We start from the raw sequence: 19,693 nt of genomic DNA on the forward strand, positions 1-19,693 counted from the left end.
AAAGAATAAACCAGTTTTATTTAAGAAAGGACTTGTGTCGCTTAAGTTTAGTTGGAAAGAATTTACGGAAAATTTATTAACGAACGGAGGCGTAATAATATGAATCACACTCACTTATATAAAGAGTTCAACTCTATAATAAAGATAAATTGTGTGTTAAGATTTGGTTGAATTCATGGCATAACTTTAGTGTGAATATTTATTTAATTAAACAAATGTGAAGTATTTATATCTCAGTTACAAACAAATGGTTTAGAGTTTTTACATCTCGTCTTTTTGAGATTTTACAGAAATGGTGTTCTTACTGAATAAAATAATTACATACATAATGTTTTAAAAATTCATCAGCCTATTTAAAAGCATTAATGTTTTGTATTAAGAATACAAAACGTGACCGATTCATCTGGCTCGTGACTCTAAAAACTACTCGTTAGTAATATGTTTTGAATCTTGTTTAGCAATTTATAAGGTTTATGTTTTTTATTGTAGCAGTTTTCCAGTTAAAATAAATGTGAACAACAGTTCATCTGTATTTAAACAAAGCCAATATTAAGAGGTTTATAACGCAACATCTACTTAATTTCAATGCAATTTATTAATACTTGTAAGAACTAAAATATTTTGTATTAAAGTTATAGTTTTATAGCTAAGCCTTTTCTATTTCAACTAACGTTAAATGTCGTCTGTAGATCGTCATTGATTACCAAGCATTTATGTTATAATAATTTGAATTTTTGCTGACATTGTTTCATTAAAACCCATAATTGCTGACATTGTTTCTTTAAAACCCGACACTGTTTCATTAAACCCCATAATTTATCATATTGTTTCTTTAAAACCCATAATTTCTGACACTGTTTCCTTAAAACCCATAATTTCTCATATTGTTTCTTTGAAACCCATAATTTCTCATATTGTTTCTTTAAAACCCATAACTGCTGACATTGTTTCTTTAAAACCCATAATTGCTGACATTGTTTCTTTAAAACCCATAATTGCTGACATTGTTTCTTTAAAAGGCATAACGATCCATTAAAGATATTTATAAGATTCAGGGGTAAATTTTCTTGTTCGAACCAGGTTAGTGTACTTGATGCCATTTGCTAATACAAGTGAAGAGTGAGCGATTTATAGCTTAGGAATGTTTTCAAATATACCATGCGTTCCAGTAGCTCGGGTTTTAGTTTTTGTGTGTTTTACTTTTTGTTTTAGATGTTCTCCTTGCTTAACTCTCGCTCTTGTATGTGGTTTTGAATCCACAAATTGAAAACCTGGGCAAATGATTGATTATCATTTTACGAATCCTATCGTCTTTGTGCTCCATGGGAATTGTGAAATAATAGCATTTAAAAGGCTATGTAAAAAATGTAACCAATAAATAGGATTTTCTCTAACAGAATAATTTCGGAAACTAATATTCTTTAAAATGATCTATCGGCCAGAAGAGGTTGATGTGGAAATGTTACTTAAATCTATTATTGCAGCTGGAAGTGACTTACTTCCCTTCGCCAGCTCAGTGTGGACAGATATGATGACAGAATAAATGAAGTTTTCATTGTCTTGAACAAATAATTTCTGTAAAATTGGTTAATTGCCTTCATTCACACTGTGTTAAATCTATTATTGCAGCTGGAAGTGACTTACTTCCCTTCGCCAGCTCAGTGTGGACAGATATGATGACAGAATAAATGAAGTTTTCATTGTCTTGAACAAGCTATCATTTCTGTAACATTAATTAATTGCCTTCATTCACACTGTGTTAAATATTGTTATTGCGAAATCCTTTCTATAGAACACACGTAAAATTATTCACCTCCCTACTTATTGAACAACCTATTATTACTAAAGTGATATCTATGGACTGATCTGAGGGAGAAATATAGATGAGAAAAAACAGTTATAATTACGGGACGTGTTTGGCAGCACGAGAAAGTATTGATTAATTCCTCAAAGCTAAGTGTTTATTGAGAATGGACATCAGCAAATGAAATACATATAAATATATATATATTGACCTTACGTGGAGTTTTCGAATCTAAAACTGTTGTATTGCTGCTGCTCCACTGAGCTAAAGAGCAACACTGACGTTAGATGGGAGTGGAAGAGGGAGTGTGGTTATCTTCCAATCTACCCGGGGCTATACACCGTCACTAAAATGAAGGCTTAATTAAGAGTTCTGATGGTTTCCATATTGTCTATGTTACACAGAAGGATGAGAATCATTTTCATTCTGTTATTAACCACGGAACCTATCCATCTGTGGAACCTATCCACAGAACCTATCCATCTGTATTCCATTTGTGGAACCTATCCATCTGTATTCCATCTGTGGAACCTATCCATCTGTATTCCATTTGTGGAACCTATCCATCTGTATTCCATCTGTGGAACCTATCCACGGAACCTATCCATCTGTATTCCATTTGTGGAATCTATCCACGGAACCTATCCACGGAACCTATCCATCTGTATTTTGAAGTCACAATGCGCTCCTGAACAATATTATTTTGAATGTGAAGAAAAGTTACATCTTCAGACCATATATTTACAATTGTTTTCCTTCTATTTCCTTGAGGAAAAAAAAAGTAGATGCAATAACAGAAAAATAGATGTTATTTTACGATAGGTTGCACCTGACGAGCTTTCAGAAGTTGTTAATTCTTGCAAACATCTCTTTAAGTAATTAGTTAACATTTGTTTAAATTGTTTTCTTTTGGTATTATCGTACGCAAATGATCTCTTATATCCCTGTTAGACAGTTCTCAAAATCTTTTTTGTATTAAGTGGAATAATAATTATTAATGAACACTAATCTATCATAATAGCCAATAAGTGGTTGTTGAGGTTGTAATTTAGTGGAGCTTCAAGTGTTGTTGAACGATTATGTTCCAACGGTGGATTTCTATATTTGTTTTTCATAATTTTCACGCAAAACTACAAAAGGGTTATCTGCGTAAAACCGTCTCTAATTCTAAACTAATAACTAGAGGGAAGACAGCTAGTCAACAACACCTATCGTCAACCCTTGGGATATTATTATCAAGTGCGAAGTTAAAAAAAATAGTATTTTAAAGAGTGAAATCTCGAGTAAGAAAATAATAGTTTTAACAATGAAGTGTCAGGTAATAAAGTAGTGTGTTCAAGAGTACACGAGATATCAGACTACAGAATATAGAGTAAAAGTGTCAGGCAGCAAAATAAAAATGTCCGTCTGCAAGTGAACGAGATGTTTTGAAGTTATGAAAGCCCAACGAGATCTTTAAAATTGGAAATTATGAGACTGTAAGTCGGAAAAAAAATCGAAATATCAATATAAAAGGCAATAATGATTAACAAAATCTGGTCTAGTATAAATATCTTTCATAAACACACTATCTTCCTGAAAGGGGACCTACGGCTGCCTAGAGGGGTTCACCTTTTTTAACCTCTCGAACTACTATACAGTAGTGTATTGTCTGTTAGTCAGACAGTAGACACTAAAAATGAATCACTCTGTAGGCTACTACACGGTATGACATATGACCTTCAAAAGGATGAAATAAAAATATTCTTACTCTTAACTTTAATTTTATTTATTTCTGAAACAGAACACTTTCGGGGAACCTGCGCAAGTACATCTAGTATATACTCTAGCTACGGTGACTGTTTTTGGAAATCAGCATAGTTCTGAACAAGCTTATTTATTCTTAACTTTTATTTCAACTTTTAAAATTATTAAGTAAACTTTAAGAAAAGCTTTTGCGATCATTGTTAAATACCCAGCTGTTTTCTATCAACATTAGAAATAATACTTCTGGAGAACGCATTTAAATAATAAGAATTTTCAAAAATATGTATCTGTAAAGCACTAATGTTTTGTGCTAACACTTGAGTTAACTATGCTATAAAACTGGCTTATTTAATGTCAAACAAAGTTAACCCTAGTTAAACAACGGATACGATTATCAATGTTTTATTACATAATAACATACATTCTTTAAAAAAAGAACGATTTAATTTTTAACAGTTGTATATCTCATGGGTTATTTTGATTACCAAACTTTTAGGATATCATAAAGCTATGCCATTTATCAAGAGTCATTTTCATTGTATAACGCCCCCTAGTGGCACATCGGTATGTCTTCGGACTTACAACGCTAGAAACCGTGGGCATTATTCTTTCCCATTCATTGAGTTTTCCAATACAGGTTTTTACAGGAACTGGTGATAAAGAAACTAAGTGTTACTGTTGGAAAAGCTGAAATAAAATCCCGAGTTTGTTTTGATTGGTTAAACTTTGTAACAAAATACAGAATGAGCTGAAACACACAGAAATAATCATATTCAGTGATGGTATAAGTATCGTGAAGCAACTTTGTTTGTTTTGTTAAGCTACACTGTGCTGCTGTGCCCATAGCAGTTATCGAAATCCAATTTTTAAGCATTATAAGCCTTTGAATTACCGCTGAGAGCCGGAGAGCGTGACCTATGAGTTCTGGAAGGATTGACAGTATATTTTCCTGGTGAGCATGAGTTGAAATATCCAAGAAAATACAAGATATACTTTTAAAAGCTAAATTATTTTAAAAAATGTAAGTAGTTTCTGTTAGTGCGGTAAAACGTTTACAAAGAGGCAGGAAATACTTTTAGAAGCAAGGGTCTCTTGATGATTCAAGAGATTAGTGCTCCTGGTTTTCTGATTGGACCTTTCTGTGATCCACGCTGCTGCTGCCGCCTCTTTAAACATTCGAATTTAACCACTGGTTAGAGGCTATAATTCCAGTAAATATAATTGATGTTTTCCGATAAAACAATAGGTATAGCGTTTGTGTGTATGTGAACTAAATCTCCTTTCAATATGTAGGATGATTTAATTGGTGAATTAAAATTCACCGATGGCCAGGGCAATTTTGTTGATGATCGCTAACATTAATGTAGGTGGACGTTTTATTTGTAAATCTTTGTTAGTGCGATTAAACTCTTTCAAAATGAATAATTTAAAACTTTACATACGCCATGTTTGGAGTTGTATTAGCAGTAATATATTCTACAAGCAAAAGTACCCGTCCTCAGTGATGGGAAAAGCTTAAGTTAATCTATCAATTTAAATAATTTCATGGACTTTAAAAAGTTTAATTGTGTTGTGCTCTTGGTTTCACTCAGAACCGAAGCTCTGAGCTACATATACAGCCAACCACGAAAAGTAATTGTTGAACATTTCAGTTATGCTAAGAGCCACTCAACAATAACATACGGTAAATCTACATTTTTATTCTTTAAGTTATGTCATATTTTAAAATGTGAATAATAGTGTTAATAATTCCTCACAATTTAGTGTAGAATATCCTGCTTGCGAAATAAAATTTGGCATCAACATTATTCCTACCTGTTCTCCCGTCATTTCAAAAGTGGATGTTGAGCTAAGCCTGTGTGCGCAGCTTTTCAAACGGGAGACAGACGAACGTTCGGACAGACACTACGGTTCGCAATATACATAAGATGCACACATACACAAAACAAACGAAATATTAGGTAACTTTTTACCCCTTTCTAAGAACAAACAAACAACTGGAAGAATAAGTTAATCCTTGACTTCTAAGTCTATTCGTGCGTCAGCTAAAAGTTTACGACTTACAATGCTAAGATCTGGAGTTCGATTCCCCGGGATGAATAGAGCGCAGATAGCACATTATGTGCTAAAATAAACTTTTAAGTATATTTTAAAACAACGCAGTTACTGACCAGAAATCTAACAAGAATCAGTCATCACTACCAGTGCTTGGTTATGTTAGGGTGTGATGACAGTTTTTTCTGATGACATCAGTTTCAAATAGATGCATTTCTATCAATATTTTCAAGTACATACTTATCAAACTAAACCATTGCATTTTAGTTTGCACCATTTTGTATGCATATCTTCTATTATTATTTTTAACTGATGCAGTTTGAGCTCAAAAGGAATTATTCACGAGGCATACTGAAATTTATTGATGAAAAGCTTTGAATAAGACTTTTGAACGTAAATATTTCATCAGCCTTTGTACCCAACAATGGCCTGTACAAAAAAAAGTACGCTTTACACGCCCTCTGTGGAAGACAAAATGAAATAATTTGATTTATAAAATACACGAAATTGGTCACATGGAAGTCAACTTTAAAGTCGCCTAAATGATTCGGATAGCACACCATAACACTCAATGGTGTTTCATTGAAGTGTTTGTTGTTAAACACGTATTCACATAATGGGCTATCTGTGCTTTGCTCACCGTGGGTATCAAAACTCGAAATTTAACGTTATAAACCAACATTTACTGGGACATAATATAAGTTTCCACAAAGAATTATTGAATAATTATCTGCCATATAACAAATTCAAATAAGTCAATTAAAACCCATATTTATTTCTTGCTTATAGAATCTAAAGTATTTTTTTTTCTGTAAATATTTATTTGTCGATGTAAGTTTTAAGTGGATTGTAACTAGTTTATTTTAGAGTAGTTGGTTAATCATAAAATTTTCCATAACTCTGTCTGAATACAACAAAAAGGTTTATAAGTAATGAAACCATTAAAAACAAAATAAGTCTACCTATAAGATTTCCAATTTTCCCTGAAATGTTTGTGATAAAATTCTGGTTAAATTTTAGTTCTTCATGAATTCCAGAGACCTAATACTGAATAGAATACAACATTCACAGGAATTAGCACAGTTGTAAAATAAGAGAATAGCAACAAACTCAAAATATTGCATACCGACTTGAGTAAGACACATTTGTTTTACATTTGTGATAGAACTACACCTGATTTAAAGAACTGAATCAGAAGACAGTACTGAAATGTCTATATATAAATATATCTCAGGTGCATATTTTTTGGGGATATACTGAATTAATGAACTATTAGCGTTCCGCTGTCCCATTCGTTTATCACAGAAACACGTGGTTTTGTTGTGATTACTAGTCTATTTCACAATTGTCGCCTAATCGTGTTGTGTACGTGTTCTTACACTTACAGGTACAGTTCGAATGATATATTCAAGCCTAGCAATAACCACGTAATGTTATATATATATATATATATCACTTCTGCATTTACAACAAAATAAAAAGTTAGGTATTTCTTGTTTTTCTGATTGTGTCAGTAAAACTGAAGTTTTTCAATGCTTTATTGGTTGTCATACTTAAAATATTAAATTCGGCAGGATGTGATTTTAAGTTTAGATTTTTCTATTTTCTTAAAAATATCATTGGATCATATTTGATTTTTTTTTGTATTCACAAAGTTTCTTTTATAGTTTTTATATACATATGATATTTGAATTTGTGAATATTAAAACTATTGTTTGTACTGAGTTTTGGAGCCATCAGTTATGTATCTTATTTATTTATTGTGTCTCAGTGACATTTACTACAGATTTTAGCTCTTCTGAATATTCAACGCGTTGAAATCTAGTTATCGTTGTAAACAACCTATTTGCCTCTTATCATCGATAGCTACTATAAAATATATATACTTGTTACTTTGTATTTACCAGAAGTTTGTGAAGGTAGTTGTTTTTTGGAAAATAAACACAGGTCACTGGGATGATAAATAAAACATATCCTGAATTTGGAAATTGAAATTTTCGTAGTGATAGAACTGTGCTCAACTTCAATGAAACACATATAGAATTGTAAAATACGTTGTAAAACACACACACAAAGTTTTTTTTATGTGTTTCATACCCCAGATCTGCCATTCCTGCTCCTGAAATGGTCACGTATCCTTATAAACCGCATGATGAAACAGATATCTCTGTGAAGAAATGATGGAATTAAATTCTAACAGTGTAGGAAACTATCTATTGGTTTGTTTGTTTTTGAATTTCGCGCAAAGCTACACGAGGGCTATCTGCGCGAGCATGTTTGGTGTAATGGGGATTCGAACCCGCGACCCATAGATTGCGAGTCGAACGCCCTAACAACCTGGCCATGCCGGGCCGGGTTGGTGTGAACCTCAAATAAATGCATATTTGGAGTTTTAAAACACAGTCCTTAATTACATTTATCTTCAGTGAAGATCGACCACTTTTAAAAGAATGCTCTACGGTGTCGATCCATCATAAATTTTCTTCAAACGGGGATTCGAACCCGCGACCCACAGATTGCGAGTCGAACGCCCTAACCACCTGGCCATGCCGGGCAGGGTTGGTGTGAACCTCAAGCATCTGGAACAACATTTATCTTCAGTGAAGATCGACCACTTTTAAAAGAATGCTCTACGGTGTCGATCCATCATAAATTTTCTTTCAATTTCTTATTTCTAACTGTTGAAGTACTACTTCCCTCGCTTACTATGTTCATCTATGATTTGTTTGTTGATAAGCTACACAATGGGCTAACTTCGATGTGCCCACCACGGCTATCGAAACCCGGTTTTTAGCGCTATAAGTATTCAGAATTACCGCTAAGCTACTGGGCAGGCTCTCATCTAGAGAAAATGTTTTTAATAATGTAGGTAATAAGATCGGTCGATTTACAATGTTTTCGAAATTGTTTCGTTTGAACGATTAAGATAAGCCTAATAAAGGCGTATATTCGTCCATCAAACTTTTAAGTTATTAAGTTCACATTTGTTATCTCAATTTACGCGTATTTTATAACAAACTGGGAAATAGGACATAATATCATGTGGTTTTTCCCTCTTGCGCTCAAAATCTGAAGGATAAACTAAAATAAGAAAGCTTACATTGTGAGGGTGACTAACGAATAATGGCACTTGATGGTTTATTCCTGATGAAAAACAGATTTTTGATATTAATAGTCAGTAAATAGATTGAAAAGCACTTTGAGTCCAGAGGTTTTGCACTTTTTATTTCCTATGGTAAATTACTTTTGTTACCCCCTAACAACATAATCGTTATTTGTATAAAACTGGCCTCATCAATTAGGTCTGTGTGTCAGATTCTTTTGTTGAGAAAAAAAAAGCCACGACTTATGGGTATAAATGACGTCTGAAATACCTCCAGTAAATGCGTCTGATGTTATCACCGAAGACCGAAAGTCCTGTCACCGGACTTGCACTTCTACCCCAGGTTTCTTGGCTCGATCAGCCAAGACTCTTTGGTCCGAGACCACCTGCTGATCGACCCCGGCTTTTATTCTAACCCTCAATGTGGATTGTGAACTGTCGAGTTACTAGCCTATTACAGATTCATCAAGTTGTCTTAGTTCCAGCTAACGACAACTGCTGAGCTAAACAACTAAGAAAAGAAAGCTCTTCAATCCGTTTCGTGTCCCTAGCTAAGACTACTCAGTGGTCAAACAACCCCCGATTCAGGAGGGTCACATACTTTGGTGCTGAGGCATGTATAGTAAAAACTATTATCTCACTTCTATTAGTTTAGCTTAGAAAACACTGAGCGAGTAAGATAGTGTCGACTGAGATAAGAACTCAAAACACTCAATCAGAAATAAATCATCTTTTTTCAGAAACGTGTAGAGAAAAGTGCATGTAATCATAACTTTATCTGTAAGGAAGTTTTGCTACAATAATTAAGAAACTGGCTGAAAGGCTCTGAAATTTCTATTCTCTTAAACTCGTAAGCTGAAGGTCTTGGGCTTGAATCCCCGTCACCGAGAATAGTCACACCAAACATGCTTGCTCTTTCAGCCATGAGAACGTTATAATGTTGCGGTAAATCTTACTATTCTTTGGTAAAAGGGTAACCCAAGAATTGGCGGTGGGTGGTGTTGACTATCTGACTTACCTCTATTCTATTATTGCTAAATTAGGGACGGCTAATGCAAATAGCGTAGCTTTGCATGAAATACAAACCAAACTATTCGCTGGATCGGACACTTGGACATATATTGATATAGTTAATTATGTTCATTGCAAATTTCATTTTTACTATTTGTATCTATATTTAGTTTTTTATTAAGAAGCGATTTTTAAAGAAACGGTAGAGAAAATCTAACACCTTGTTGGTACCAAGAAATCTAATAGAACAGTTTGAATTTAGAAATAAATTTTATTTCTCAATTCATTCAAGAAACTGTCTCCCTTTTCATTTATAGATGCGTTATAGTTTAACTTGAGTTTACTGAGATAAAAACTTACTGTTTAATTACTAATAGGCCGACTCGGCATGGCCAAGTGGTTAGGGTGCTCGACTCCCAATCTGAGTGTCGCGGGCTCGAATCCCCGTCAAACCAAACATGCTCGACCTTTCAGCCGTGGGGGCGTTATCATGTAACGGTCAATCCCACTATTCGTTGGTAAAAGAATATCCCAAGAGTTGGCTGTGGGTGGTGATGAGTCTTACACTGTTAAATTAGGGACGGCTAGCGCAGATAGCTTTGCGCGAAATCCATAACAAACAAACAATCACACCAACATTCATTCTTCACCAGAGATGTCACTGCGATAACCCTTTTCGTTCACCTCGCTCCTACTGGGGTTGGTCCATATAGAAACCTTTTCAACACTTTTAAACAATCAGAAGACTTTAAAATTGCCATTATTTTTCACCAATGGTAGATCTCGTTTGTTCCTGAAATAAACAGTTTCTCGTTTCACATCACTGGCTAACATCAAACGAGAATCAGATCAAAATAACAACACCTTCTATCGTATGAGATCATAACTATACATTTATTAATTTCAACGGTAATAACAAACGTGGTTCTTGGAAAGATCGATAAATATCATCCCATACTTTGGACACCATTTTCAACAAAAATTTGAAAATCTTTCACCTTTCCATAAAGTCTTATCAAAACCTAACAAACACAATCGAAACAAATCAACCTTATATATGTTTTATCAAAAACATTAACATTTTATACGTTTTCGTCTGTGTATTTTTCATATTGCTAATCATAATTGACTATTCAATTGAGATGAAATTTATTACCCAAAAAATTTATATATTTTAAAGAAATTATCTAACTGGATTCACTTCTCCAAAGATAAAACAATAAACATTTTAATAGGCTTTGAAGCCTTTATAATCAGTACTTGAAGCATTTATAGATCTAATAAATGATTAAAATCATACATGAATGCAGGATTGTTTTTTATTTGACAGCTATTATGGATGTCCAACAAGATATGTATAAAAATATAATTTCAGAACTTTATTTTGTCTGCCACAAATCACTCATTGCTCAAGCGCTTTTTGTTCAATACCAGAACTCATCAGCTGGGTTGGACTTATGGCAACTAAATGTATGTATATGAAATGTTATTTGTGTGCAATACAAGAGATGCGTATACACGTATAAATATATATCATAGAAATATTTCATAACATTATTTTCATCGCATCATCTGAAAATGATGAAATTGCACTAAAAATGTTTGATTTTAACCTACTGAGCACATCTGTATTTCATGTATATTTAGTTCATTTCTATAACTTTTGTTCCAATCAATTAATCATGGTATTATTTCGTCATTGCCTGGGACTGTATTCCCTATTCCTTGCTGCTTGGAACAGTTTTTCCTTCTCAAGCTTTTCTTTTTCAATCCATTTTCTAATGGCATCAAACTAAGTACGTCTCTACTTCGACGTTGCCTATCAAAATTTCTGCCCTTAGGCCTACATATAATCCAAAGTAGTGAATCTTCCGATCTTTACATATGTTCAGCAATCGTCCTTTTGTTTTTACATATTTTATTACTTACTTATTGGTTTTACTCTCTACCTACCCGATCTTATTCCTGCCTAGCAGTAATGCTAGTAGTAAACATACTAGTAAAATCATTCCATAATGAGAGTCTATGAGAAGTGGCTATCGAAAGATAATGTATAAGTAAATAAAAAATGGGAATAGCAGCCATTGGTGACTAATCAATGAAACATAATATTTTAACAGGTGTCAGACTAAGTCCAATTGACTAACTCCCTCAATAATGGAGACATTTGAGTTTATCCAGCACCATGCAAAATACATTAAACAAAACTGTCCTGTAGTAGCCGATAGCCAGTCTGTTAGTTTCTTATTCCAAAGGCAAACAACAGATCACGACTTCACTGTGATAATCCGTGAGAAACTCCACTGTGTCACAGATAATGGGCGATTGCTATAATAGTGGGTACACAATCTTATCTCAGTTGTCACTTTGTCGACAGATAACGTCTCCTACTTGGGTTGTGGATTATAATCTGCCTTGTCCTGGTGTCCGAAGAGCTGTATCATTGGTTTGGAAGTGGTTTTACATTCCGTTATCAGTACTTTGACATACTTGTAGTCAACTTTCATTCGATTGTCTACAGAATAAACAACTTTTTAATAAGGGTGTTTCTGAGACTGACAAGAAGTAAACATAATACTGATAATACACAGACAGAGTTGTAAATCAGTACATAATAAACCAGATGACATCATATTATAAACACACACACAAATCATTTGAGAGCACTTGAAGTTTGGGAGTAACAATGGCAACCCTACTTTTTGCTTTCTGCAAACATGTTCAAAAGAATAAAAAGCGTGAACTACAACTTGAAAAGAAATCATCAACATTTATGTATATTTCAATCACGGATAAGTCTTGAAAACCTGGTCGCTTGAGGCTCGTATCGTAACGGATTTTCATAGCAGGATCCTCAAAGTTTTCTTTTCTTATAACGTTCTTAACGAGGGTTTTACAATGTCAAGCCCCGTGAATCTGAATCTGAATAGATTGAATAGATTTTTGCATCATAACTAAACAAAACCATAGAAATCATGCGTAAGCTCTCGTGGGGCAAAAATTGGGATTCCCGCAACGCTTGCACACACGTGAGAAGCTGAAGTCCACGTTCTCATCATGTAAGCAATGGCTAGGATACAGTCTCCCTATTCACAAGTAGGTTTTGCACCAAGCTGAACAGAAACTCTCAACGGAAGTTCTTACAGTGCCATTTACACGTGAACTCACAGCAAGAAATCATAATCATTACTGGTAATGGTGAAATGATGCTACTGGCTATTCAAACTTTGAAAGCTAACCTCTATAATGTAGGTTGTGAATAGTTGATTTTAATGTAAGTTCATCTATTCAGCCAGATGCAAAATACAAAACTAAACGAATGTGCTGTGAAAAAGTAAAATAAAAATTGGAACATTGGTTTTGTGATTATGAGAACTGAAAATAAAAACAAATTTATAAGTATATATTTTACTCGAAACACTCAAGTCCAAATGACAAAATTTCTTGCAATTGTAATCTTAATTATGCTTGACAAAACAGTTAAAGGTAAGTAAATTATGTAATATTTTATCTTTTAAACAAAAACCGCTACTATAAAATAAACCAGTCATCCACCCTCAGTTCAACTGTATGCAAATTAGGCATATGGTGATCAGTCATATCATCTGAAGTGCAAACCTTTAACTATTGTAGCTAATGCTGTAATTATCCCATCTCATCTGTCACTTGGTCGACAAATAACTTTTACTTGTTTTTAGTATTATAATTAATCTTGACCTGGTGCCCGGTTTGGAAGTGGTTATGTATTTGTTATCCCCCCTTTGAGTCACTTGTACCCAGTTTAGTCTCTTAGTCCAACGGTTCTTCATATAAATCAAACATCCAAATGTTTTCTTTGAGACCTAGCCATGATTCATGAAAAATATGATGCACATTGAGCTCAGTGATTCAATTCAAAGTATATATATAACAAATGAGGTATGGTTGTGTGTCCACTACTCTAGCACTGGATAAACGATAATGGTTGGCGTTTCATTTGAGGTAACTGTTCATTAATTTCTTCATTTACATATAATAGTGAACCGAGGTGAACGATTAGCATTACCTTATAAATGAATTTTTTATTGTAGTCGCTGTAATATTACAGATTCCAATTATCCTTTAATTTCTTTTTGCAGTGAACATTACAGAGTTAAACTCATTACATACTTTGATAACTGATAACCCCAAATGAGTGTTGCAAACATACATTTAACTGTACTTCCAAAAGCACAATAAACTTTAAAGGAACACTACAATTAATTTTTTGGCATTTTGTGTAGATTTTATTTAAGTTTGTGTTCCGATAGAGTGTTTCATGTAGATTTAGAACTTGAGATTTGTTAAGTACACAGTTTGTGACATGAAATGTTTGTCCTTTTGTTATTTCAAGAACTTACTACTGGATATTGGACTTGGGGATTTATCATCGATGTAAACATGATCATAGAAATTAGCTTGATCCATATTTATTATGGAATATACATGTTGAACAATTTTTGTTTTTATACGATAATCGGATGCGATAAACTAATGTCATCTGTTATACGATTTTGTGAATTAAGACTAAACAGTGTGCATTTTTTAACGTTTTTGATAAAATTAAACACGTTTATTTGTTTATAATTTTGCGCAAAGCTATCTGGAAATTAGGGGAACATCTGGGTGCAAGTGACCGTTGCTCATTTAGGTTTGATGTTGTACTGCATATGGAGATCAGGGATAATGAGATTTTGGTTACAAATTTCAAAAACAAATTTTGAAGGAGAAATACAAGAATTATATATTGTGAATTGGAAAGTTGAACTAACTGTAGACACTGATCAAATATGTAAAAGTTTTGTAAATAATTTTCTACACATACAAGAGAGACATGTTCCTTAGAGAAAAAATAGGTGACTGCAAGTAGAGAAATCAGGTTGGTTCACAAAGGATATAATGGATAACAATTAAAGAAAAGCATAATCAATTTAAGAAGGTTAAATGGACTGCTATAGCTAGGTTAAAAAACTCTTCATTTTCTTCAATTTTTACTAATGAAGATTTTAATACTGTTTCTCGTTCTGAACAATGTATAGATAATAAAAAGATAGAAACAAAATGGAACAAAATGATCAGATGAATTTTGAGCTAGTGAGAGTAAAACTGGAACAGTTAAAGGATGATGACGCTCATGATATTATGTCATCAAGGAGGTTAAGGAATAAATATATAAGTAATTTGCTATTAGATTTTCTAAATCTTCGAATAGCGGCCTGGTGCTAGAGAATTGGAAGTTGTTACTTGTCTTTTTTACGGTTGTGAAGATTGTCCCGGTAATTATACAGTCTTGGCCAAAATGTTTGCATATAAATTGTAAAATTCATGTTATATTAAACATCTATACATGTAATTCGTATAATGAGACAGGTTCTATGGACATCATGAACAATTTATTAGAACACTAAACAATTTTATCAAACACCTGTAGAAAGATGTGTAATTCAGCATTTCACCTATAACAACAAAACCTTACCAAAATATACATAATGACAAAATATAACATCACATTATTATAAATAGCGTCTGTAACCTTATAGCAGTTCATAGTAAACATTCAGTACGTGGATGGCCCTCTTCGAACTCTAATAACCTATGCAAGACGACGTGGCATGCTGTCGATGATGTTATTGATGTAATTCACAGCGATTTTATCCCAACTTGTCATTAGAAGGCGCTGAAACTCAGCTACAATAGCTGGCTTAAGGTCGTAGTTAGAAATTTTCTCACTCAGTTCTGGCCAACAGTTCACAATGGAATTACAATCTGGAGATTTTGCTGGTATTGGCAATCTCTTAACGTCCTCTTGATCGAGATAATTCTGTATAATACACACACATTTTGGCAGTGGCCTTGTCATCCTGGAACACAAAGTTATTGCCAAATCTTGCCCTAGCATATGGCAGAAATATCGTCTCCATGCGATGCCTGTAGGAGGCACCATTGGCGTTTTCCTGGAGAATATGAAGAGCAGTTTTTCCACCATTATGAATAGCTATCCAGATATGTACTGCATCACTTCCTGTGTTTCCCCTGTGGGAAAGACAATCTTTTTCTCACCTGTTCTCCAGGAAATCGACGAACATAAATCCTACCATCAGTCTTAACAAGACAGAAACAGGAATCATCGGAAAAGATAATATATCGCCAGTGCCCTAATTGTAAATTGGAATACTGTCTTACCCAAGTAACACAATGAATTCTGGCTAATATCGGTTTGCAGATAGCCCTTCTTGCAAAATAACCTTGTTTGAAAAGTCTCCTATCCACTATTCTTCTGGATACTCTGGAATGAATGTGTTCATGCCATTCCTGTAGTAAGGTGTTGCAAGACTTATTTCGACCTTGACGTGTTAACCTGATCAAAACATGGTCATCTTGAGCAGTAGATTCTCGGCGTCTACAAATAGACTTTCCTGAAACAACGTTTCCTGTAGTCCGATGACGTTTCCGGATTCTGGATACAGTAAACTGGGGTACCCTACACTCTGGAAATGTACCTTTACTTCATACCATTTCTGTACAATCGAACAATTTGACGCCATATAACTTCTGGTACGTGACGAGGCATGACTCTAATACAAATACAGAGAAATTCTCTGAAACAAGCGTTGATCTGTTTCGAAAAAGATTATACCAAAAGCACACCATTTTATACAAAACAGGTGTGTATGTGTGTTTTGACGAACAAATGCTCAAAACAACTTAAACAACTAGAATAACAACTCTTATATGTTTGTCCGATCATGCACTACCTTCTTTGTTACTACTCGGGCATTTACTCAATAATTACTCCATGCATGTAGACAATAACATCAATATAGAACACTATACAAACATTTTGGACAAGCCTGCAAGTCTATTAATCTTGCATTGGTGGTTGGAAAAGTTTTTGAAAGTACGTTAAAAGATTCTTTGCAAGTCATCATTTAGCAAAGTTTAAAACTTTGTTTGATAGTCGACATGGTTTCCACTAGGGAGAAGTCTTACCTTATTAATCTTTTGACATTCTTTGAAGAGTTTGTTTGTTTGTTTTTAATTATGCACAAAGCTACACAAGGGCTATCTGTGCTCTGCCCACCACGGGTATCGAAACTCGGTTTCTAACGTTGTAAGTCCGCAGACATACCGCTGTGTCACTGGGGGGGGGGGCACTTTGAAGAGGCTACTACTTATGTAGATGAGAGTAAGGTTGTAGAATTAGTGTATCTGGATTTTCAGAAAGTGTATGACAAGGTGCCACATAAAAGCATTGTTAAAAAAATTATCTGCATAAGCATGGGGTATAAATTGACTCATTGTATAAAAAAAGTGGCTAGATGGAAGACAGCAGAAGGTTTTCATAAATGGAGCTAATTCAAACTGGATTAATGTCATAAGTGGGTACACCAGGGCTCACTCTCAGGACGCTTGCTATTTTTGATTTACATGAATGACATAGAAGAAGGAGTGGTCAATAAGTCACTTAAATTTCCTGATTATATTAGTTTAGGATGTTACTGGCCGTGAGAAGGATGCTGCTGCTTTACAAAAGGATTTGGGTAATTTGATGAGTTAGACGAATAAATGGCTGATGGCGTGTAATTATAATATATACATGTGGGTTATCATAATTTGAATTATAAATATGATTTTTCATTATATATATACCGCTGGTTTGGCCCACATTTGAAGTATCGTGTTTAATATTGGACCCTTTGCCTTAGGAAGGACATTAAACTGTTGAAAATAGTTCAGAGGATGGTTACTAGAATAATACCTTGGATGGAAAGGTTGTCATACAAAGGACAAGGGGAGATGCCTAAATATGTTTTCTCTCGAGAAAAGAAAAGTTAAAGGTATCTGATTGAGACATTTAGGGTTGTTGAAATAATTGATGTGTCGATGAATAATATTTTTCGTACTTAATGTGAGAATAGTAGAACTAGAGGACAAAATGTCTGGCAGCAAAGACAGTTTTATTTTTTCAAATAGGGTAGTTGGCGTTTTGAATAATCCGCCTTCAAATGTTTCGGGAGCAGTAAATTAAAGGGAGTTTAAGAGAAGCTGGATAAATGTTTGAATGATAAGGGCTGGCTTTAGTGGATGGAACAACCTAGATGGACCAACAGGTCCCTTGTTATTGTTCAACGTTATGTTATTTCAACACAACTTTGTAGTCTTCCATAGCGGACCTCTGTCGATACAAATAAGTACTAAAGTGTGTGTAAATAGTCGGCACTATGTCGTTTGTCTCACCTACAGCAATACAAATATCAGCGAACTAGCTGGGCTGATTTAGCTGGAAACAGTATAAACTAAACATAGTAAGAGATTTGTTATCCAATATGTTATTCAATGTTTGTTTGTAATTAAGCAGCAGGCTACACAATGAGCTATCTGTGCTCTGCTCACCACTGGTATCGAAACCCGGTTTCTAGCGTTGTAAGTCCGCAGACATTCCGCTGTGCCACTGGGAGGCCATTATGAGTAAACATATCCCATATCTCAAACGAGTTTATAAATTGTTTAAATAATCTCCCACCAGATGTCGTAAAATTTATAATCAAAATTTCTGCCTCTTCTCGTAACTTGTATTTTGCTTCTGCATTACGACAATAGTAAAATAAATGTTCTCAAACGTTATCTCAATAAAACAGTGTGAATGTTTTTCAAACCTAATAAAAGTAGTTTATGTGTATCTAATCACATTACGTTTAGTTTTTAGCTTTTTGATAGCTTTGTTCTTATTTTTACGTACATCTAATTTGAGATTTTCTCTTAACTAATAAAAGATCAAATTTCCGAAGATAACCTTGACAACTAGTAAAAAATGCTTTAAACTACAAATTTTAATAGTTTTTTTATTCCTTTTCGCATAATTTAGAATTATTTAGTATTTATTAATTTTTTGCCTCATAAAATTAAGAGCTTATTAAACCTTATTAAAGCACAAGGCTACACAATGAGCTATCTGTGCTCTTCCCATCACGGGTATCGAAACTTGTTTGTAGCGTTGTAAGTCAGCAGACATACCACTGTGCCACCTGGGGACGGTTCATAATAGGAATTGCACAAAACCCCAAGAGAACGTTCGAACAAAAAGCACATTAAACAGTAAAGATTTAATTCAAACAATATTTTAAAACCTTTATTATTGACTGCTAAGGCTGTATACAGAAAATGCACAAAAAAGCCCGCATGTTAAGGAAAAAAAATCCGCTCTAAACGGTCCGTTTGTAATACTTGTTATTATTATTATCATTATTCTTTTGCCAGCGTACAACAGCTTGGTAGATTGCACCCTAACATTTTGTAGAATACTAAATAAGGCAGTGCGAAGGTTGTAGGGGTGTTGAAAGGTCGATTTATTTTTTCTGTAATTCTAGTGTAAACGTTGTTATCATTAATCCCTTGAAGTTAGCTTTCTTACCAATATATGTTGTTCCTTTAAAAACCTTTATTCAGAGCGAAACAGGAATTACAAGCCAATAATATATGAACATTAGATGACTGTAGCATGTAGATACTCAATGCTTTGTACACTATACAATCGGTGTCTTTAGGGAGCCAACCCCTATATCATACATGAAGTGAAGGAGTTAAAATATTCAATACACATAATATTAAATTTTATTACACACATTCATTGAATAATTACTTTAAAAGACACGAAGGTTTATTTAAAGCGATGTTTTAGACGTGTATATATTTTATTTGAAAAAGCTGCTTTTCTGCAGTTAAAATTTTATATGCATTTAATGTGGGCTGTGTCTTAATCTAAGCATATATTTACCCATTGCTATGCATTATATATAGAGAATTTAGTTACACAGAAACTATAAATGCTCACTATATTCTCAACCAAATCTCCATGACAATCTCCAACTGAAGCTTAACATTTTATATCTTGAACTAATACGATCAGATAGTCAATAGCTGCAGTAAATCATCATGAACCGTATCAGCTAGCTACT

This window comes from Limulus polyphemus, unplaced genomic scaffold (genome assembly GCF_000517525.1).
Source record: "Limulus polyphemus unplaced genomic scaffold, Limulus_polyphemus-2.1.2 Scaffold2583, whole genome shotgun sequence".
NCBI classification, from domain to species: domain Eukaryota; kingdom Metazoa; phylum Arthropoda; class Merostomata; order Xiphosura; family Limulidae; genus Limulus; species Limulus polyphemus.